Source organism: Pongo abelii, chromosome 12 (genome assembly GCF_028885655.2).
Source record: "Pongo abelii isolate AG06213 chromosome 12, NHGRI_mPonAbe1-v2.0_pri, whole genome shotgun sequence".
In the NCBI taxonomy this organism is placed as follows: Eukaryota; Metazoa; Chordata; class Mammalia; order Primates; family Hominidae; genus Pongo; species Pongo abelii.
The window spans coordinates 85,185,788-85,209,217 of NC_071997.2; the positions used below are offsets into that span (position 1 = coordinate 85,185,788).

Consider the following 23,430-nt stretch of genomic DNA (forward strand, 5'->3'; position numbering starts at 1 on the left):
CTCATTGTGGTGGGCAGACTGGACAAGCAGGTGCCCTTAGAGGTTCTCACGGGCACCTTTGCTTACTTAGTCCTTTTACAGCTCGGATTAATATTTAACTTCCTTTGGGAAAGATCAAAAAACAAAGGCAGAAACTCAGACCCGGGTAGCAGTGGCATCCTCACCCCAGGGCTAGACTCTACAGCTCCTGCTCTTTGTCCCCAAGTCTCCTCCCCTCTCCTTTGTCTCCAGGCCCCAGGGGAAGGCTAGAGAATGATCACGTGGCCGGGATGGAGCTGTGTTCCTGGCAGTCCCCTGGGCTTCCTGCAGGGACCTGGATTCTTAGTATTTCAGGCTGCTGTCCCGTTTTTTTTTTTTTCATTTCCTTTTTGTTTTTGTTGTTGATGTGACCGCGTGTCCACAAACCTGGGATTCCCTCGCCCTCAGATTCCAGAATCCAATTTCTTGGATTTCAGTGTTTTTAAGGTCAGTGGAAACTTTTTTAAAAAGCAACATTAAGCTAATATATTCTTACTGCAGAAAAGGAGCTTTGTTCTATTTATCTCTAAAGCTGATGCTCATTAGTAGTTCTCAGATTTGGAAAGATATTTGTACTATTTATTTATAGGAGCATTTATTTATGGGAGCATTTATTTATAGGAAATGCTGGCTGGGCGTGGTGGCTCACACCTGTAATCCCAGCACTTTGGGAGGCCAATGTGGGCGGATCAGTTTGAGACCAGCCTGGCCAACATGGCAAAACCTCGTCTCTACTAAAAATACAAAAATTAGCTGGGCGTGGTGGTGAGCGCCTGTAATGCCAGCTACTCCGGAGGCTGAGGCTGGAGAATCGCTTGAATCCAGGAGGTGGAGGCTGCAGTGGGCCGAGATCATGCCATTGCACTCTAGCCTGGGCGACAAGAGCGAAACTCCGTCTCAAAAAAAAAAAAAAAAAAGGAAATCCACTAGATCGAGGTGCTTGGAAAAACAATCCATCACTAAGGATCCTTCCCTTCCTCTTCTCCATTAATACCACCTTTGTAAAGATTCCCTCCAGTACCACCCCAAATAACTGAAGTGCAGATAATTATTTCCCAGAATGTTGTTTTTAACGCTGGTGAAATTCCATGGCAAACATTTTACTAACACTCTCCTCCCTTTTCTACCTGAGGTATAAAACTTGGAGTCAGCCTGGGTAATATTTTATAGGAAAATGCTCTTCATCACTGTACACCTGTGCTTACCATGGTACCTGGGGTATCTAGTAGGTGCCAGATAAATATATATGTGTGTGTGTGTGTGTGTATATATATATATATATATATATATATATATATATATATATATATAGTATGGTTTTGGTTTTTTTTTCCCCGAGACAGAGTCTTGCTTTGTCTCCCAGGCTGGCATGCAGTGGCGTGATCTCGGCTCACTGCAACCTCCGCTTCCTGGTTCAAGCAATTCTCCTGCCTCAGCCTCCCAAGTAGCTGGGATTACAGGCGTGCACCACCACGCCCAGCTAATTTTTGTGTTGTTAGTAGAGATGGGGTTTCACCATGATGGCCAGGCTGGTCTCAAACTCCTGACCTCAGGTGATTCCTCCACCTCAGCCTCCAAAAGTGCTGGGATTACAGGCATGAGCAGTGCACCCGCCCACAAACAAATATTTACTGAGGGAATTAATGAAGAAGAGTCTGGGAGAAAAGAAGAAATCAGAGATTTCTAAAATGGAAGAATTTCCCCTAGAATTATCCAGAACTGACTGTGTAATAAAAGTACACCTTTTCCTTTTTTGCTTAGCTAAGTATTGGGGAAACATTTAAAATTATTAAAAATAGAGGGAGTTTCGGGAGCCTGAAAAGTCTTTAGACCCCAAAACTGCTGGGATCCTAGGCCTTAAGTTTCCAAAGAAGAAATGCTCTTAGACTTGATCCTGCCTGCTCACAGGCCCAGAGTGGACGTGGCTACTGGCTTATCTTATGTCTAGAAGAATTAAGTGATTGCAGTATGCTCAGCTTAAAAAGTTGTCATGAACCTGGGGATGGAGTAGAGGGGGTTGGTGTTTAGAACATCCTAACCACCCCTTTCTGCTCTGGTCTAGAAGGAGGCCAGAAACATTTCATAAAATGTTGTACAAAGTATCCCTCCCAGAATCCTGGTGTTCCAGGGAGGCAGTGCCGGCTGCTCAGTTGAGCATGGCCTTTTGGGTTCAGACGGACCTAAGTCCAAATTCTATCTGTGTCCTGAGTTGTTCAGCCTGATAAAGAAAAGTAGACACTGGGCCAGGCGCAGTGGCTCATGCCTGTAATCCCAGTACTGTGGGAGGCCGAGGCAGGCTGATCACCTGAGGCTGGGAGTTTGAGACCAGCCTGACCAACATGAAAGAAACCCCTTCTCTACTAAAAATACAAAATTAGCCGGGCATGGTGGTGCATGCCTATAATTCCAGCTACTCAGGAGGCCAAGGCAGGAGAATCGCTTGAACCTGGGAGGCGGAGGTTGCGGTGAGCCGAGATGGCACCATTGCACTCCAGCCTGGGCAACAAGAGCGAAACTCTATCTTGGGGGAAAAAAAAAGAAAAAAGAAAAAAGAAAAGTAGACACCATGAGGCCTGGTAAGTATTAAGCTGCAAAGAAAACTCAGATAATTAACTTAAGCGCAGGGGAGTTAGTTGAATGGAGAGCTGCCCCAGTGAAGACCAAAGGCGAGGGATGGTGGGTGATGTGGGTGGCAAAGTTGCACAAGGAAAAGGGATGGACAGTTCAGACTGGTGGGTCTTCAGGAGATTGGCACAGCTGCTGGGCCCCAAGTCTATTTATTGAGGGTGATAGTACAGTCCCAAGTTCACCATTAATTTTTTTTTTTTTGAGATGGAGTTGTGCTCTGTCGCCCAGGCTGGAGTGCAGTGGGGCAATCTTGGCTCACTGCCATCTATCTCCGCCTCCTGGGTTCAAGCAATTCTTCTGCCTCAGCCTCCCAAGTAGCTGGGACTACAGGTGCATGCCACCACGCCTGGCTAATTTTTGTATTTTTAGTAGAGACGGGTTTCACCATGTTGGCCAGGCTGGTCTCGAACCCCTGACCTCGTGATCCACCCACCTTGACCTCCCAAAGTGCTTACAGGCAAAGTGATTACAGGCGTCAGCCACCGCGCCCGGCCTCATTAAGTTGTTTTTCTGCTGATTCTGACCTACTTTTCTGGAAGCAGCCACTCAGTCATTCTTTAGGAGCCGTGGCTGCTTGCAATCTTATATCCTCCAGGCCCAGCATCCTGCAGCAAACAAGTCCAAACCATGTGCTAAGGGTACTAAAAATTCATTTCTCAAACCTCAGCACTATTGATATTTGGGGCCAAATCATTGTTTCTTACTTTTATTTTATTTTATTTTTATTTATTTATTTATTTTGAGACAGAGTCTTGCTCTGTTGCCCAGGCTAGAGTACAGTGGCACGATCTCGGCTCACTGCAATCTCCACCTCCCCTTTCAAGCAATTCTCCTGCCGCAGCCTCCAGAATAGCTGGGATTACAGGTGCCCGCCACCATACCCGGCTAATTTATTTGTATTTTTAGTAGAGATGGGGTTTCACCATGTTGTCCAGGCTGGTTTCGAACTCCTGACCTCAAGTGATCTGCCCTCCTCGGCCTCCCAAAGTGCTGGAATTACAGGCGTGAGCCACCATGCTTGGCCAAAATCGTTGTTTCTTATGGGGTGCTATCCTGCAGGGCAACATGGTAGGATATTTTGCAATATCCCTGGCCTCTACCCACCAGATGCCTTGCAGTATCCTCCAATTATGACAACGCAAAATGCCTATAGACATCACCAAATGTCACTGTATGCCAAATTTCCCCCATTTGCAAACCACTGCATCATGCAAATTTTTCTCCATGAAATGCTTCACACAGGGCTTCCATGAGGATTGGAATTCATTAGTCTAGTTCCAGAGCAAAACCAGGAAACTCAGTATTGGCCAGGTGCAGTGGCTCACACCTGTAATCTCAGCACTTTGGGAGGCCGAGGCGGGTGGATCACAAGGTCAGGAGATAGAGACCATCCTGGCTAACATGGTGAAACCCTGTCTCTACTAAAAATACAAAAAAAATTATCTGGGTGTGGTGGCAGGCGCCTGTAGTCCCAGCTACTCGGGAGGCTGAGGCAGGAGAATGGCGTGAACCCGGGAGGAGCTTGCAGTGAGCCGAGATCACACCACTGCACTCCAGCCTGGGTGACTGAGCAAGACTGCATCAAAAAAAAAAAAAAAAAAATGAAACTCAGTATCACTTTATGTTGAGTTTATAACAGTGCTTCTTCCCAATTCTACCTTCGACGTGGGTAAGTAGATTCCTACTCAGGGCCCCAGACCTTAAAGAGTCCTGCTCTAGGCTTGTTTCAGCCAAGTCCCTTCCCATGGAGGAGGGAGTCAACAGGGCCAAGAGAATATGTCCACCGGAGCCTGTTCCCTCTCTCCTAGACCATTCTGGGTGCTCGCAGGACCTCAAAATTTCTTGCACAGAAGGGTCAAGTCTACCTACAGGGCATACACAGCTTTTTTGCAGGGTCACTTCTCCAGACTCGGCCATGACACTGGGGTGGCCCACATGGGGTCATGGAGTGTCAGTGTAGATGGAGCTTAGACGTGTGGCCTATGCTATTTTTGGCAATGTAAATGGAGCTTAGATATGTGGGCTGTACTATTGCCCCAGATCCTGCAAATGCAACACAAGGGCCTGCTCTCTCCTTCTTGAGCCACCAGCTCTCTTACAAGATGTCATTGAGATCACTAGCAACTCCAAAGCCTCTATGTACCTTCTCCACTTTCCTCAATCTCTGCAGAAGGTGGTGATAAGCACTCACCCCAAGTGGAGAACCAGAAGGGAAAAGAAGAGGTTCCGAGAGCCCAGAGAATTCCCCCTCAGAGCAAGCAGGGGCTAGACAGCTTTGCATCTCTCCACTGAGCAAAGAGCACTACCCCGTGATCAGTGAAACACTCTCCAGAAAAACACCAGCATTCCTGGTAGATTTGTTTTCCTTTGCTTGTCTCTAATTGACACACAAGACCTTCTCTGGGCTATGGATTCCACAGTCAGATATTTAGAGAGATGTCGCCACTGCCTTCTCAGTGAAGCGGTCTGGCCGATGCTCCCCCAGGGGAAATGAATCACTCTCTTGATTTTGAACTTGCACAGCCTGTTACTCACACCTTGGCTAGTGACTGACCTGTTCCGTCATACCTTGTGTAGAGGTGAATCCTATGAGCTCCCCCAAGGCAGCGGCTCCTGACTCACCTGGCTTCCCCAGTGGGCCTAGCACAGGGCTCACACACGGTGCAGCTGCTCAGGTGTTCCTCCCTGAATCAATTAACTTTAAAATTCCACCTGGTTGGGATCAAAGTCATTGAGATTTATGAGAAAAACCAGTCCAACCAGTCCCCACTTCATGATTTTCCCCTGTGGCTCTTAGGTCCTGAAGCTGGTTTATTTTGTCAACTTAATGTCCTGCTATCAACACTCACTTTATACTTGGCCCATGCATGGGTAGGGGCGGATGTTCTTTACATTGTAAAGACTGGGAGCATCAAAAAGAGGAAATTTTAGAGATTGTATTAGTTCCCTAGGGCTGCTATAACAAAATGCCACAGACAAGGTGGCTTAAAACAACAGAAATATGGCTGGGCACAGTGGCTCATGCCTGTAATCCCAGCACTTTGGGAAGCTGAGGCGGGCAGATCACCTAAGGTCAGGAGTTCGAGACCAGCCTGACCAACATGGAGAAACCCGATCTCTACTGAAAATACGAAAAAATTAGCAGGGCATGGTGGCGGGTGCCTGTAATCCCAGCTACTTGGGAGGCTGAGGCAGGAGAATCGCTTGAACCTGGGAGATGGAGGTTGCGGTGAGGCAAGATCACACCACTGCACTCCAGCCTGGGCAACAAGAGCAAAACTCCATCTCAAAAAAACAAACAAAACCCAGAAATATATTCTCTCTGGTTCTGAAGGTCAGAAGTCCAAAATCTAGGTGTTGGCAGGGCCTCACACTCTCTGAAGGCTCTCAGAGAGCCTTTCTTGCCTCTTTCTAACTTCTGGGCGTGTTCCTCAGCTTATAGATATCCATCATTGCATGGCATTTTCCCTGTGTGTCTTCTCTGTGTTCAAATGTCCATTTTTTTTTTTTTTTTTGAGATGGAGTCTTGCTCTGTCACCCAGGCTGGAGTGCAATGGTGCGATCTTGGCTCAGTGCAATCTCTGTCTCCCGGACTCCAGTGATTCTCCTGCCTCAGCCTCCCGAGTAGCTGGGACTACAGGTGTCTGCCACCATGCCCGGCTAATTTTCGTATTTTTAGTAGAGACAGGGTTTCACCTTGTTGGCCAGGCTGGTCTTGAACTCCTGACCTCAGGTGATCCACTGGCCTTGGCTTCCCAAAGTGTTGGGATTACAGATGTGAGCCACCACACCTGGTGCCCCCCCTTTATAAATAAGGACACCAGTCATTGGGTTAGGTTTCACCCTAACTCAGTATGACTTGATTACGTCTGCAAAGAGCCTATTTCCAAGTACGCTGACTCTCATGGGTATGGAGGTTAGGACTTGAACACGTCTTTTGAGGGGATACCCACTACAGAGATGAAAGCACTTAATTCCCACAGCCTTTGGGGAAACTGTCTTGTGGCATGTGTGAGCCTAACCTTACATCTCATCTCCCCACAAGAAGCTTTGAATCTGGAAAGCTTAATTTGGGTCCTAGCTCCATCATATGTGCCACCTCGGATAAACTGCTTAACCCAGAATACCTTCAAATGTTATTATACTCCTCCACACAAAATCAAAGAGCTTTATAACAGTCTATTCTCATTTCTTCTCTTCTATCCTTTGGGCTATTATTTTCTTTCTTTTTCTTTTTCCTCCGTTTTTTCTTTGGAGACAGAGTCTCACTATGTTGTCCAGACTGGAGTGCAGTGGCCATTCACAGGCATGATCATAGTGCATCACAGCCTTAAACTCCTGGGCTCAGGCAATCTTCCCACCTCAGCCTCCTGATGGGCTATTATGATTATTCATTTTACTTCTACATATGTTATAAACCTCATAAGACATTGTTATTATTTTTTACTTTAAACAGTTTCAAGTTCAGAAAAATTTTGGCTATTTTTTTTTAGCCTTCCCTCATTTTGGGGGGGCTCCAATTATGTTAGACCACTTGATACTATCCCACAGATCACCGAGGTGGTGTTCATCTTATTATTTTATTTCTATTTTCATTTTAAAAATCTATTTTTATTTTGGCTGGGCATAGTGGCTCACACCTGTAATCCTAGCACTTTGGGAGGCCAAGACAGGTGGATCACCTGAGGTCAGGAGTTCGAGACCAGCCTGGCCAACATGGAGAAACCCCGTCTCTACTAAAAATACAAAAATTAGCCGAGTGTGGTGGCACGTGCCTGTAATCCCAGCTACTTGGGAGGCTGAGGCAGGAGAACCACTTGAACCTGGGAGGTGGAGGTTGTAGTGAGCCAAGATAGCATCACTGCACTCCAGCCTGGGTGACAAGAGTGAAACTCCGTCTCCATAAATAAATAAATAAATAAATAAATGTAAAATAAAATAAAATAGAAATGGCCCCTTCAAAATTCATGAGAAAAACATGGAGAGGGAAGGTGGCTCCTGGAGGGAGTGGTGTGGGACCAGTAGCTAAAGGAATCCAGTTTCGGTGAGTTATCTGTACCATAAAGGTGAAGTGTCATGAGCCCCTTGCTCCACAAAGCTTGTGGAAATAGAGAACCATGAATTAGATCCAGAGGCAAGCTTCATGAGGAATCATGGGTCCTTTTTTTTCTTTTCTTTTCTTTTCTTTTTTGTGAGACAGTCTCACTGTCGCGCAGGCTGGAGTGCAGTGGTGTGATTTTGGCTCACTGCAACCTTTGCCTCACAGGCTCACCTGCTTCAGCTTCCTACAGGCAGGTGCAAGCCACCATGCATGGCTAATTTTCTTTATTTTTTGTAGAGACAAGGTCTCGAGAGTTCTCACTATGTTGCCCAGGCTGGTCTTGGACTCCTGGGCTAAAGCGGTCCTCCTGCCTTGGCCTCCCAAAAGTGCTGGGATTACAGGCATAAGCTGCCATGCCCAGCCTGAGATCATGGGTTCTTTAACTGTACCCTCTTCAGACCTTAGCCCAGTATGGGATATAAAGGAGCTTCTCAGGATAGATTGACTATTATTTGCAAAGGTAATCAGAAGTGATTCTGTGCTTGGAACAGATACCAGAGAATGCAGCCTCTGCGATGAGATCATCTGGGCCCTGTGAAAGAAACTGTTTGGCAGAGATGGTTGCTTATCAAAGCTGGCTGGGTGTGTTTCGGCCCTGTGTTATCTGTTTAGAGTCAAGGCTGGCCTCAGTGAGGAGCAAAGAGCCAGCTAGTGGGTGGTCTAGCCTCCTGCACTCAAATATGTCTCCCCCAAAAGCTGAGAGTCGCTTTAGAATTCAGTTTCTTTCAGTTATTTCTGCCTCGTTCAAATGTGAACACCTTGTCCTGAATGGTGAATGAATTTTTTTCTTCCTCATTAGGGCTTCTAGTTGAAAACCACACCCTACCAGATGAAATGCAGAAGTGAAATTTGTGGAAAGTGGTCTGGGTGGAAACCCTCCTCTAAATCCCATCTGAGATCTCAAAGAACACTGGTTCTCAGAAGAGCCTAGAAGACAGAGACAGTGGCAGGGAGGGGTCTCACAGCTGCCCAACACCAGCCAGCACATAATTTGGGCCAAGATTTGGTTAATTGTGGATTGGGACAAGGTGAAAGAAAACATGGCTCACAAAGGAAGTCCAATGGCACCCATGAAGCAAATGTACGCTGTGCTCAGTTACAGACATGGGGAGGAGCAAGTTTGGAAGCCTCAACTGTCACCATCAGGGAGAGCTGGGGCCACAGCTAGGAGACAGGAGGACCTCTAGTCAGAGCTGCTGGTGCTTCAGGGATGGAAGACTCACATGCTACAGGCTTGACCTGCCTTCAAGGTATGAATGATGGCAGGTATGCTGAGAAGTTTACTTGCCTCCTGCAATGTTTTCCCTACCTGCTCACAGATGCCTGACATTCCTTTCAACAGGGAACAAGCTTTGCACTACAGAGCAAAAGAGCAAGCTTAAAATGGCCGTTGGAGGAGAAAGACCACAAGAGAAAGACCACAAGAGGGGGAGAATGGTGTGTGTGTGTGTGTGTGTGTGTGTTTGTGTTTATCTAGGATGGTATAATTTTGCTCATTGAAATAAGAAAATTTGGAGGCCGGGCACGGTGGCTCACACCTGTAATCCCGGTACTTTGGGAGGCTGAGGCAGGCGGATCATTTGAGGTCAGGAGTTTGAGACCAGCCTGGCCAACATGGTGAAACCCTGTCTCTACTAAAAATACAAAAAAATTAGCCAGGAGTGGTGGCACATGCCTGTAGTACCAGCTACTCAGGAGGCTGAGGCAGGAGAATCACTTGAACTTGGGAGGTGGAGGTTACAGTGAGCCGAGATTGAGCTATTACATTCCAGACTAGGTGACAGAGCTAGACTCCATCTCAAAAAAAAAAAAAAAAAAGAAAGAAAGAAAATTTGGGGTCCTGTTGGTGGGGTGGGAGGAGGGACAGCATCAGGAAGAATAGCCAATGGATGCTGGGCTTAATACCTAGGTGATGGGTTGACCTGTGCAGCAAACCACCACGGCACACGTTTACATATGTAACAAACCTGCACATCCTGCACATGTACCCTCGAACTTAAAATAAATATTGATTAAAAAAGTAAAAAGAAAATTTGCTTTCTCCCCCATATATAGCAGTAGCAGCAGCATTTCAGAATGGCTTTAACTTTCCCAGCTTTAAGAAGCAGAGGAAAGCAAGGCCTTTCTTCCAGGCAAGAATATGAAAAAGGGGGGGGGGGGGTTGTTGCTTTGAGGGAAGTTACGCTTATTTTTTTTTTGTCTTTTGTTTTTTTTTTTTTTTTTCCTTTTTCTGGAGAACGGGGTCTCGCTATATTGCCCAGGCAGGTCTCGAACTCCTGGGCTCAAGCTATCCTCCCGCCTCTTGCCTCCCTGAGAGCTGGGATTACAGGCGTGAGCCACCGCGCCCGGCCTCTTATTCTCGATTGAAATTCTTTCATAGATCTCAAATTGTCGCTCTGAAATGCAGTACTTCCCTCTGCTGGCCATAGGGTTGTATAGCTCATCAAAAACAAGGATGACTCCCAAGTCCTCTCCCTCATCTAAGACTAAGGAATTGACTCACGACATGAGGTGGGAGATAAATCAAATATAGGATAATTTTCCAACCCTCACGCCCCCTCAGAAAACATCCTTGAGTGTTTTTTGGCTCTGAATTTAAATAGGTTTATCCAGCTTCTCCAGCCTGTGCTTAGCCAATTAGGTCACATTGGCATGAATGTGCAAAGAACAATGGTTTGGAGCCCCACCCACCCAATTGGAGGACGTTGGCCCCCTCCCAATACTCCCTTGGAGATCCTGGAATACGTTCAGGGGGCAGAGGCTCATGATTTGGGGTTTGGGGCCTCACAGAGAGTCCACCATGTTCTTCTTGCTGGCTTCTGTCCTTACACCATCTCTTGGTTAAAAAGCCCCTCAAGGGCTCAAGCCGGGCGCAGTGGCTCATGCCTGTAATCTCAGCACTTTGGGAGGCCGAGGTGGGCGGATCACCTGAAGTCAGGAGTTCGAGACCTCCCTGAGCAACATAGTGAAACTCCATCTCTACTAAAAATGCAAAAACTAGCTGGGCGTGGTGGCACATGCCTGTAATCGCAGCTACTTGAGAGGCTGAGGCAGGAGAATCGTTTAAACCTGGGAGGCGGAGATTGCAGTGAGCCGAGATAGCACCACTGCACTCCAGCCTGGGTGACAGAGCAAGATTCCATCTCAACAACAGCAACAAAAGCAGTTGAAAGAAATTTCCTGCTGCTCTATTGTCCTGCCTGAGCCAGAGTCTGCTAATTCTCGAATCTGCCTCAGTTGCAGTCCTGCTAGTGCCGGTTTCAGTGCAGATGTAGGAAAAAGGGCTCCACAAGAGAGTTGGAATTTATTCTGATGTATTTGTATGACCAAATAACAAGTTACATGCTCTCCATTGCATCGTGGTGTGTTTTGGTTAAAAAGCTACCATATCCTAGCAGGGTGGTGGTGATGTGTACCTGTAGTCACAGCTACTCAGGAGGCTGAGGGAGGAGGATTGCTTGAGCCCAGGAGTTTGAGATCAGTCTGGAAAACATAGTGCGACCCCGTCTTTTAAAAAAAAAAAAAAAAAGCTACTGTGCTTAGGGGGCTTTTTTCATTCTTGTGAAACTAAATTTCCACAAATTGACTCTGAAATCAGAGTGAAAACTCTACTAGTATTTTCTATTTCTTTAAGACGTTTTATTTATTTATTTATTTATTTATTTATTTATTTATTTATTTATGTGAGACAGAGTCTCTCTGTTGCCAGGCTGGAGTGCAGTGGTGTGATCTCGGTTCACTGAAACCTCCAACTCCCTGGTCCAAGTGATTCTCCTGCCTCAGCCTCCCGAGTACCTGGGATTACAGGCACATGCCACCACGCCCAGTTGATTTTTATATTTTTAGTAGAGACAGGGGTTTCACTGTGTTAGCCAGGATGTTCTCGATCTCCTGACCTTGTGATCCGCCACCGTGGGTGGGATTACAGATGTGAGCCACCGTGCCCGGCCAAGATGTTTTATTCAAATTCTACTTTGATTTTATTTGAGGCCTTCAAAAGCTTCCATAATGAAGGGTGGATATATCCCTTAGGATGAGAAATAGAGCCTAAAGGAGATGTTCTCAACATGACTCTCCAGTAAACAGTGGTAGTAAGTACTAGGGTCAAACCTCACCTTGGGGAGAAAAATGGTGTTTATAGGTTTATGGGCCTTTCTCAAAGGCACACTGAAAAACACGAAACACAGGTCTCAATGTAGAGGCTGAGAAGTGGGAGCATATCCAGTTTTTAAAAGCAAATAAAATACAAGTTATTACTTGTGATACAAACAAGCCAGAACCCCAAGACCCAGAGGTGCTTCTTGGCATCTGGAAGAAGCCGATGCGGTGACAGTGCTCTGAGTCAGGGGATGCTCAAGGATTACTCCGCAGGCCTTCAGTGATGTGTTTAGTGCTGCGGTGGGAAACTTCACCTCTCTTTTAACACCAGTCTAAGGCCTCAGCTCAGCTCTGATAGGAGCTACTGGGAGCAAGTGACTTCGCAGAGGACCTAAACTGTAAGAAGTTCACATTGAAAGTTGGAGCCAAGGTTGGTTTCGTGGGTGTGCATCTGGCATAGACAGGGCCTCGTGCTCAGAAGAGCTCTGTTCAAAAGGGTCCTGCACCGGGGGGCTAATGTTCTGTGTCTTAGAATTCTTTCCTGTGTTTTTGAGGTGGGAGGTCTCGCTGTGCTTCTCAGGCTGGACTCAAATTCCTGGGCTCAAGTGACTCCCCCGCCTCAGCCTCCTGAGTAGCTGGGACTACAGGTGTGTGCCACTGCACCCACCTTGTCTTGAAATTCTTAATAATTTTATCGTTGCATTTACATTTTGCAAGTGAAGTCCAATGGGACAATGCAGCATGCACTGAGGGCTTGGAGTCTTGGCCCATGCGTGGTCTGCCTCTCCCTGCTTCCCTGAAACAATTCTCAGCTCCCTGTTCCCCGCTCCCTGGTTCCCCAGGCCCCACCTGACTTCCCCTTCCTTGCTGACCTCTGCCTGCTGTAGGGGTCTAGCTGTGGGCACAGGGAGAATTGGGGTTGAGCTGGTGTGCACTATGGCATTTTGGGGAGAGGCAGGGTGGCAGCCATCCTTGCCCTGGGCTGGCAGTGCCATGGTGCCTTTGATGAGCAGCAGCAGGACCGGGCCTCTCAGCCATCCCCTAGCCAGGTGCTGAGACTGCTTTGGAATGGAGATTTAATCGCTTGGGGGTCTCCCAGCAGCCATGGGTTGGGGCAGCAGGCCTGTGGGAAGGGAAGATTGACGGTCTCACCTCCTCCTTGCCCCTGGGCAGAGATGGCATGTCAGTCTGGTGGTCTAGCCAGAGGAGGACTCCTGGAGCTGGTGAACTGTGCATGGATATGCAGTCATGGGCAGCCCACCTCCTACTCCTCACCCCCCAGTGCCTGCAAGGGTCTGTAAGTATCCCTGTGCCCAAGGAAGCATAGCATCAAATAGCAAATAAGAAACACCAAGAGAGGGCAAGAGACCACAGAAGAAAGGAAAAGTTTGTATTTTAGTGCCTATAATGGCACTTTTTCCCCCTACCCATCTTTTCTTTTCTTCTGCTTCTTTTTTTTTTTTTTTTCCAGGGTCTTGCTTTATTGTCCAGGCTGGAGTACAGTGGCACAATCATGGCTCACTGCAGCCTCAACCTCTTGGGCCCAAGCAATCTTCCCACCTTGGTCTCCTAAAGTGCTGGGATAACAGGCATGAGCCACCACACCTGGCTGAGGCCCTACATTTTCATTTTGTGCTGAGACTTATAAATTAGGTAGCTGGTCCTGGCTATAGCAGAGCGTATAGATTCTTTTTCTGGCTCTGTTTTTGTGACATCTCAACTTACTGGGCTCTTATTAAAGGTGATTTAGGTGACTTATCAACTTTTCATGAGTACAGATGAAGAATTCTTCTAGGGCAGGGGTCCCCATCCCTTGGGCCACAGACCAGTACTGGCCTGTTAGGAACCAGGCCGCACAGCAGGAGGTGAGTGGCAGGCAAGCAAATCAAGGTTCATCTGTATTTACAGCCACTCCCCATCGCTGGCATTATTGCCTGAGCTTGGCTTCCTGTCAGATCAGTGGCGACCTTGATTGTCATAGGAGCATGAACCCTCTAGTGAACTGCGCATGGGAGAGATCTAGGTTGCACGCTTCTTGGGAGAATCTAATGCTTGATGATCTGTCACTGTCTCCCATCACTCCCAGATGGGATCGCCTAGTTGCAAGAAAACAAGTTCAGGGCTCTCACTGATTTTACCTTATGGTAGGTTGTATAATTATTTCATTATATATTACAATGTAATAATAATAGAAATAAAGTGCACAATAAATGTAATGCACTTGAATCATCCCTAAACTATCCCCTGCCACCCTAGTCTGTGGAAAAATGGTCTTTCATGAAACTGGTCCCTGTTGCCAAAAAGGTTGGGACTGCTGCTCTAGAAGGTATGGGATTGGGAGGTGGGGGTCACACAGATATCCACTGACAACTTGAGAATAGTGACATGGGCCCGTAAAAACAGATCAATAGGTATCTGTGGAAGGTATTGATGAACACATGAATGAATGAATGAAATAACAAACTAAGAAAAATGGCATGGCATCCATGAACGTGTGATGGGCTCAAGATATGATCCTCATAGGGATGTTTGCCTTAGAAAAGGAGGCAAAGGCTAAGCTGGAAAAATCTGTGGCATATGAGAGCCCTTGGGGGCTCTGGGTATGGGTGGGAGGAATCTGAAGTCTCTCTGTAGAGACTACTCTTGGGCCATCCAATCTTCTCTGCCCACTACAGCTAAGCCTTTTTCTGCCCACTACAGCTTCCCATATGCTGCTTTAATGTTGATATCTAGAAGAGGTTCCAGCCTGGCATGGTGGCTCACACCTGTAATCCCAGCACTCTGGGAGTTCAAGGTGGGAGGACTGCTTGAGCCCAGGAGTTCAAGAACAGCCTAGGCAACCTAGTGAGACCACATCTCTACAAAAAATTTAAAAATTAGCTCAATGTGGTGGTGTGTGTCCATAGTCCCAGCTACTCAGGAGGCTGAGATAGGAGGATCACTGGAGCCCACAGGCTACAGGGAGCAATGATCGTGCCACTACACTCCAGCCTGGGTGACACAGCAAGATACTGTCGCCCAAAAAAACAAAAAGAGAAAATAGAAGAGGTTCTTACTGTACAATAGGACTTTTTTTTTTTTTTTTTTGGAGTCAGAGTCTTGCTCTGTCACCGAGGCTGGAGTGCAATGGCACGATCTCGGCTCACTGCAACCTCTGCCTCCTGGGTTCAAGCGATTCTTCTGCCTCAGCCTCCTGAGTAGCTGGGATTACAGGCATGGGCCAGCATGCCCGGCTAATTTTTGTATTTTTAGTAGATGGAGTTTCACCATATTGGCCAGGCTGGTCTTGAACTCCTGATCTCAAGTGATCTACCTGCCTCAGCCTCCCAAAGTGATAGGATCACAGGTGTGAGCCACCTCACCCAGCCACAATAAGAGCTTTTTAATGAGAAGAAGACAGAAGTCTTGATAGAGAATTTCTCTTCCTGAGAGGAAGTACCAGCACATTATGAACCTTAGTTGATTTGTCTTTAAAAATCTCAAGCTGTAATAATTCCCAGTTGCTCAGTGCACAGTGAGTGAGGCTGATATTTAAACAGAATCCCCCATGGCACCCACTGTATCCACACTTTCTCCCTGCCTGTCCTATGCCTCTCCAGGTGATGTACATCTTCTCCTTGAAGCTCTCTCTGGCTGCTCCAGTCCCTGAGCTTTCCTTCCTGCACTCATACAGCATGAGGAAGGCTCCATCTTTTTCTAGATGTGCTATTTTTTTAGCATTTGCTGTGTGCACTTTAGAGGCTCATTGCCCCTTTGAGACCAAGGACAGCACTGTCCCTTCTCTCTAGTTGCTCTGAGTGCCAAGCGCAGCCCTGAACACCAAATACTTTGACTCTTCTCTGGCTACTCAACCCTCCTGGCTGTTCCTTCATCACCCTGGACCTGCCCCCACCCCAGGGTCTTTGCACTTGCTCTCCCTCTGCCTGGAAAGCCCTTCTCCCTGCAATCTGCAGGGCTTGATTACTCTTCTCTTTCAGGCTTTTGCTCAAATGTCACCTCATCAATGAACCGTATTCTGACCATCCCATTGAATATTCCAAATCCTTTTTTTTTTTTGAGACAGTCTCACTGTGCTGCCCAGGCTGGAGTGTAGTGGCTCAATCTTGGCTCACTGCAGCCTCCATCTCCCAGGTTCAAGTGATCCTCCCACCTCAGCTTCCCAAGTAGCTGGAACTACAGGCATGTGCCACCACGCCCAGCTTCTTCTTCTTCTTCTTCTTTTTTTTTTTTTTTTTTTTTGAGACAGAATCTTGCTCTTGTCACCCAGGCTGGAGTGCAGTGGCACAATCTTGGCTCACTGCAACCTCCGCCTCCTGGGTTCAAGTGATTCTCATACCTCAGCATCTTGAGTAGCTGCGATTACAGGCACCTGCCACCACACCCGGCTAATTTTTGTAGTTTTAGTAGAGGCAGGGTTTTGCCATGTTGGCCAGGCTGGTCTCAAACTCCTAACCTCAGGTGATCCACCCACGTTGGTCTCCCAAAGTGCTGGGATTACAGGTGTGAGCAGGCCAGGAACTATTGTGCCATGGATATTGTTGGTAGCCTATCCATCTTCCATGTCCACATTTGCAGGGGAAGGGGACCCTACCCTCAGCTCCTGGGGTGGTCCCTGGTTGGCACAGCCAGTTGGCACAGTCCATTCTCTTGAGCACAGTCACAGTCTTCAGAGGGGCACCTGAGACTTGAGCTGTCCAATCAGGGAAATTCTTGGGACTCTTACCTGTAATGTTGGTGTAGACTTGTTTCCTGTAGAACTTATGGCCTGACTGAGACATCTGGCCACCAGAGTGAGGATGTGGACAACATAAAGCAGAGGGCAGAACCGAGGGAACTCCAGATAAGGGGAGCCAGACCTGGATTAAGGCAACTCTGAAAGGCGAGACTCTCTGGATACTTTTTAAGGCACTTGGGGACTAAAATAATAGAGTCTAAAAAAAGATTTAAGATGTCCATTATTTATATTGTTCAAAGTATAAAGAAATATGGAAACTCCTTTGCTTACAAACTTCCAGCTTCCAATTAAGCAGAGACTCCAAAGCTATAGCCCAAAGCAAAAGTATGTTGCCTTTAACAGGGGGCACCTGTCGCCAACTCCCAGGAGCGTAGAGTTGGGAACTAGTTGGCATTTTCAGCTTGTTCTAGAAGTCTAGGACTATGTATCTTGTCTTTTTTTTTTTTGAGACGGGGTCTCACTCTGTTGCCCACGCTAGAGTGCAGTGGTACAATCATGGCTCACTGCAGCCTCGACCTTCTGGGCTCAAGCAATCCTCCTGCCTCAGCCTCCCAAGTAGCTGGGACTACAGGCATGTGCCAACACGTCCAGCTAATTTTTGTGTTTTTGGTAGAGATGGGGTTTCACCTTGTTGCTCAGTCTGGTCTCAGACTCCTGGACTCAAGTGATCTGCCTGCCTCAGCCTCCAGAAGTGCAGGGATTACAAGCATGAGCCACCACACCTGAGTTCTCTCTTATTGGAATGAAAGTTTTCAGGGGATCCACATTTTAGCTCCCTGCACCCCTGTAATCACAAGAGGGACCAATGCTGTAATGTCCTCTTAGCAAATAGCCAAGAGCACACAGATCTGACACGCGTGGAAGGTATTGTGAGGCTGTGCTCTGAAAAAGAATAGTAAACTAGGAAAAGTTTCTCTTCAAACAAACAAACAAAAACCTGGCCTCTGCCAAGCAGGTGCTTTTCCCAGGTTCTTGGCTTCCCAGTTTACTACCTGGCATATCTGTAGCAAATGGTCGCTGAGAACCTGGAAGCAATTCCTCATTTGCAAGTCAATGGCAGATTTTTTTTTTTCCTTTTTGAGACAGTCTCGCTTTGTTGCCCAGGCTAGAGTGTATGGTGTGATCTCAGCTCACTGCAACCTCAGCCTCCTGGGTTCAGGTGATCGATTCTCCTGCCTCAGCCTCCCGAGTAGCCAGGACTACAGGCATGTGCCACCATGCCCAGCTAATTTTTGTATTTTTAGTAGAAACGGGGTTTTGCCATGTTGGCCAGGCTGGTCTCGGATTCCTGACTCAAGTGATCCCCCCGCCTTGGCCTCCCAAAATGCTGGGATTACAGGCATGAACCACCACACCGGCCAATTTTTTGTGTTTTTCATAGAGACAGGGTTTCATTATGTTGGTCAGATTGCTCTCAAACTCCTGTCCTCGTGATCCACCCGCCTCGGCTCCCCAAAGTGCTAGGGGATTACAGGCGTGAGCCACTGCGCCAGGCCAATAATCACAGCTAGCATTCTTGAGTGCCCATATGTGCCACACATTGTTTTTGCAAAAATTATAACTGAAGAAATTGTGACAGTCAAAGAGATCAGACCTAACCAACTCCATCTTGCTTTTAACCTTTAAGCTGTCCTTGTACATTCCTGGGCATAGGCCGAACTAACTTTGGGAAGGAATTCAGTTCATGGTTTGACTCTGAAACAAAATTGATAACAGCCCTTCTCGAAGACCCCCTTCTTGTCTGGGGACCAATCTGCCTTTGCAGGGCTAACACATTAGCTACAAGATTAGAAATTACAGGTTAGTGGTAATGCAGCCTCTGGCTCCAAGAGTCTGAACCTCCCCAAATTGCTCCTGGGGATAACATCACTATTATAAAACCTAAGATCAGTGCTTGAGATATTTTGTAGACCCTGCACTTGATGGATCAGCTGGGTCAGCTGACATCACCCAGAATGTTTATCTGGCTCAACCAGTTCTGCCATCCCACCCAGGAACAGAAGACAGTAAGAAAAACTCACTTTGACCCCATATGATTCCATCTCCAACCTGATCCATCAGCACTCCCCACTTCCCGAGCCCCTACCCGCCAAATTATCTTTAAAAACTCTGATCTCCGAATGCTCCAGGAGACTGATGTGAGTAATAATAAAACTCCAGTCTCCCTCTCCCGCACAGCCAGCTGTGTGTGAATTACTCTTTCTCCACTGCAATTCCCCTGTCTTGATAAATTGGCTCTGTCTAGGCAGCAGGCAAGGTGAACCCACTGGGCAGTTACATATTTATATTTATTTATTTGTTTGTTTGTTGAGACAAGGTCTGTCACCCAGGCTGGAGTGCAGTGATGTGATCTCTGCTCACTGCAGCCTTGACTTCCCGGGCTCAAGCCATCCTCCCACCTCAGCCTCCCAAGTAGCTGGGACTACACGTGCACGACACCATGCCTGGTTAATTTTCGTACTTTTTGTAGAGATGGGGTTTCACCATATTGCCCAGGCTGGTCTCAAACTCCTGGACTCAAGTGATCCCCCTGCCTCAGCCTCCCAAAGTGCTAGGATTACAGGCATGAGCCACCATGCCCAGCCCTTGCCTTACATTTAATCTTCACTATTAATACACACATGTTATAAATGAGAGCATCAAAGTATGGAGAGCAGAAGCAACTTGTCCAAGGTCATACGCAACTAGAAAGGAGTGTAACATATTTAAACCCTAATAGTCTGGTTCCAAAATCTGTGCTTTTAAAGTCAAGATGAAAAGCACGTCTGGGCCTTGACCCTTGGAACCCACCCCTAGCACACAGGCTTTAGCTAGCAGAGGGGCAGCAAAGGAAGACAGCAAGAGGTGGCCTCTGGTCGTAGCTCTTTGTGGTTTGCTGAGGCTTTCTGGATCACTGACTCAAAAGGGTTTGGGGCTTTACAGACTGGTAAGATCTCCCAAAACTGGGTAGTTGTACTTTAATTTTGTTAAGTAAAAACATTTTTAAAAATCTGCTAACATCACTATCATTTCATAAAGTAAATGTAATTTCAATGCAAATAAACCCCAAGAAAGACACAATCTCAGAGTACAGGCCAGGCCTTTAGGTTGAATAAATCTACCTTTGTAAACACCTCCTTTCGTTGTCCTTATTTTCCTCATCTCACCATGGACCGATGAAAACATCCTCATGGGTAGCACCTGTTTAAGGACTGCCATCCAGGAACCCCCGTGGTGCCTCATACGATCTCCATAAACCCTCTGCAAGGTAGACAGGGAAAGTCTTGTTTACCCCACTCTACTAACGAAGAAATCGAGGCTCAGAGAAGTCTTAAGGACACACAGCCTTAAAAATGGCAGGGCCAGGTTACAAACCCATGTTTTCAGACTCCAGAGGTCCAGTGTTCTTTCCTTCTATACCTCAAAGCATTCACAAAATGCACTCACTGACCACTGGCTTGGTTGCTGTGTGAGGACCTAAATGTTCAGAAAGAGAAGAAGCGTTTCCAAGTGCCATTTCCATTGACGGCGCTCAGAATGGAGTAGTGCAGCTGGCTGAAAGGCAGCCTCTGGATTCAGGGCGAGATGGGAAGCCCCTCATGGGCAAGGTAGGATTATATTTCCTCTTTCATTCCCAGGCTCAGCCCACACAGGGATGAGCACACAGGGCTGGCAACAAATCCTTGCAGCTTAGAAGTGTGAGTGTGGTTTGTATTTATTTATTTTTAATTAAGAAAATTTTTTTTAGAGACAGGGTCTTGCCATGTAGCCCAGGCTGGTCTCAAACTCCTGGACTCAAGCTATCCTCTCACTTCGTCCTCCCAAAGTGCTGGGATTACAGGTGAGAGCCACTGGGACTGGCTGGAGTATGCTTTTTTTGGTTTGTTTTTGAGACGAAGTCTTGTGCTGTCTCCCAGGCTGGAGTGCAGTAGTGTGATCTCAGCTCACTGCAACCTCCACCTCCCAGATTCAAGCAATTCTCCTACCTCAGCCTCCTGAGCAGCTGGGATTACAGGCATGTGCCACCGTGCTCAGCTATTTTTCATTATTTTTAGTAGAGACGAGGTTTCACCATATTGGCCAGGCTGGTCTCGAACTCCTGACCTCAGGTGATCCGCCCACCTCAGCCTCCCAAAATGCTGGGATTACAGGTGTGAGCCACTGAACCTGGCCCGGAGTATGGTTTTAAATGCTAGTTTTTATTTAACAGAATTTTACTGTGGTAAGAAGGGAGGAAGAAAAAAAATTCCAGACTTAATTTGAGAGGATGTTACCGGGAGTTGGGAGAAAAGGATGAAATCCAGAAAAGACTTCATGGAGGCACCCTGGGCAGTGAGGGGAGGAGGGAGGCAGCAAGAGGGGCCTTATCCCTGAAGGAGGACAGCTGGCAGGGAGGCAGGAGCACTGTCTGTGGTGTCCCACTGTCTTAGGATCAAGACCACACCCCCAATATTGCCCCCCAGTGCCTAAGGCCTTGCCCTGCCTACTGCCCTAGTGTCACCTGCACTACTCTTTTTCTGGATTTCTGAGCTCCAGACACGTTTCCTTGAAGATATCCCCATGGGACCCCACCTCGGGGCCTTTTTGTTTATTTCTTTATTTGTTTTTTTTTGGCAGGGTCTTGCTCTGTTGTCTAGGCTGGAGTGTAGTGGCACAATCACAGCTCACTGCAGCCTCTACATCCTGGGCTCAGGCAATCCTCCCATCTCAGCCTCCTGAGTGGCTGAGACTACAGGTGCACACTATTATACCCAGCTTTTTTTTTTTTTTTTTTTGTAGAGACAGGGTTTCGCCGTGTTGCCCAGGCTGGTCTTGAACTCCTGGGCTCAAGCTATCCTCCTGCCTCGGCCTCCCAAAGTGCTGGGATTACAGGTGTGAGCCACCGTGCCGGTCCCACCTCAGAGTCTTTGAGCATGGCATTCCCGCTCCTGGGTTTCCACCAGTACTTACTAATGCCTGTTCATCTTTTGGTGACTTCCCTAACTCCTATCTACCAGCTGGAGGAGTAGACAGCCCAGAGCCACATCAGCCCACTTCCAGAAGCAGTGAGCATTTCAATGTCCACAGTGTGCACAGGCCCCAGCGGCAGTGGCTAGGCTAGGAGGTGCTCATGAAGCCCACGGTAGCACCAAGGAGCACTCCTTATCTTATCCTGGGTGGAGTCAGCACCCTGAGCCTTCCCTTCAGATCCTTGTTATAGTCTGCAATTATGTATCTGGATGATTGTTTCGTTAATGTCCTTCTCCCAACTAAATAGTCAGCTTCCTTTTTGTTGGCCATGGTATCTGCAGCCTAGCACGGACCCAGAGGCCTGGACGGTGCCTGCTAAGTGTCTGTGGAGTGGCTTCCTTCCTTGTTTTGCCAAGCGGTGCCAGAATGTGCCACTGGCATTTGCTTTTCATTCACACTATTCTTGTGGTTAGGGTGGAGTGGGTTGGAGGTCATGGCCATCTCTAGAGAGCTGTTCCAAGACTACTTGAGGTTGTGTTTTCTTCCCAGCCCAAGATTCAGAATCCACTGGCCTTGAAGTTGCCCTGTCCTGGGGACAGTGGGACCTGTCACCTGCTGGCCAAGGTAGGGCTCCAACTTTTGTGAAAAGTACGTGCGGCAGGTCTGACCCTTAAATGCAGGGCGGGGCGGGAGCAGCCGGCACACCTGTCATTCACTGTTTAGCCACTGAAGGGCAGTGTTGCTCCACAGGAAAGGGCCAAGCAGATGTGCGCCATCACTGTGGCTCCCAGATCGGAGTGAGGATATTAGCTAGCCCCTACTAAGCACCAGTGGTGTGCTAGTCACTTTGAATATAGTACTCATGCAATCATGCAAGAGAAAGTTGATGACCCCTAGTGTAGTGTAGTGTAGTGTAGCGTAGTGTAGTGTGTAGTGTAGTGTAGTTTTTGAGACAGGGTCTCACTGTTGCCCAGGCTGGAATATATGATCAGGGCTCACTGCAGCCTTGACCTCCGGGGCTCAAGTAATCCTCCTGCCTTAGCCTCCCAAATAACTGGGACTACTGGTGCACAACACTACACCTGGCTAATTTTTGTATTTTTTTGTAAAGATGGGGGGCTCACTGTGTTGCCTAGGCTGATCTCGAACTCCAGGACTCAAGTGATTCTCCTGCCACAGCCTCCCAAAGTACTGGGATTACAGGTGTAAACCACCGCACCCTTATTTTAAAGATGAAGTAAAGAAGATCAGAGAGATTAAATGATGTTTTCAATGTCTCATGACTAGTCAATGGCTAAGCCAGAAATCAACCTCAGGTCTGCCTAAATCCCAAACCCCGTCAGTGCCTTCCCCTGCTCTCGGTCATGATGGCCAATCTTTTCTAGCATGTCTTCCTAGCAGCCACCTGCCAGGGTAGTGCTGAGTGCATACCCTTGTCTCACTCAGCTGGCTCAATTTAGCCAACTTTTGATTATTGAAATTAATACAGGGGTCACTGACTTGGGTCTAAAATTTTAAAGTGGGTTATTAAAATGCTTGCTTTGGCCAGGCGCGGTGGCTCATGCCTATAATCCCAGCACTTTGAGAGGCTGAGGCAAGCGGATCACTTGAGGTCACGAGCTTGAAACCAGCCAGCCAACATGGTGAAACCCCATCTATACTAAAAATACAAAAATTAGCCAGGCATAGTGGCACTCGCCTATAGTCCCAGCTGCTCGGGAGGTTGAGGCAGGAGAATAGCTTGAACCCAGAAGGCAGAGGTTACAGTGAGCCAAGATTGCGCCACTGCACTCCAGCATGGGTGACAGATTGAGACACTGTCTCGAAAAATAAGATAAAATGCTTGTTTTGATTCTAGAGACTGTTATTGGATAGGGGGAGGAGGGAAAACAGATTTGTCCTTCCACAGTCCTCTCTCTGA

General features: G+C 47.4%; 1 long non-coding RNA gene across 3 annotated transcripts in view; it reads left to right on the forward strand.

The window, feature by feature from the left end:
- The first annotated feature begins 280 nt into the window (after positions 1 to 280).
- The window catches only part of LOC129057542 (uncharacterized), a 65,319-nt gene continuing 42,169 nt past the window's right edge, over positions 281 to 23,430 (forward strand). The window contains exons 1-3 of one of the 3 annotated variants that reach the window (XR_008522143.1): positions 281 to 465; positions 8,547 to 8,997; positions 9,090 to 9,184. This is a non-coding gene — a long non-coding RNA (uncharacterized LOC129057542). Of the gene's footprint in view, positions 466 to 8,546; positions 8,998 to 9,089; positions 9,579 to 23,430 lie in introns of those variants that run through there. The other 2 variants (XR_008522141.2, XR_008522139.2) reach the window with 2 other exon arrangements.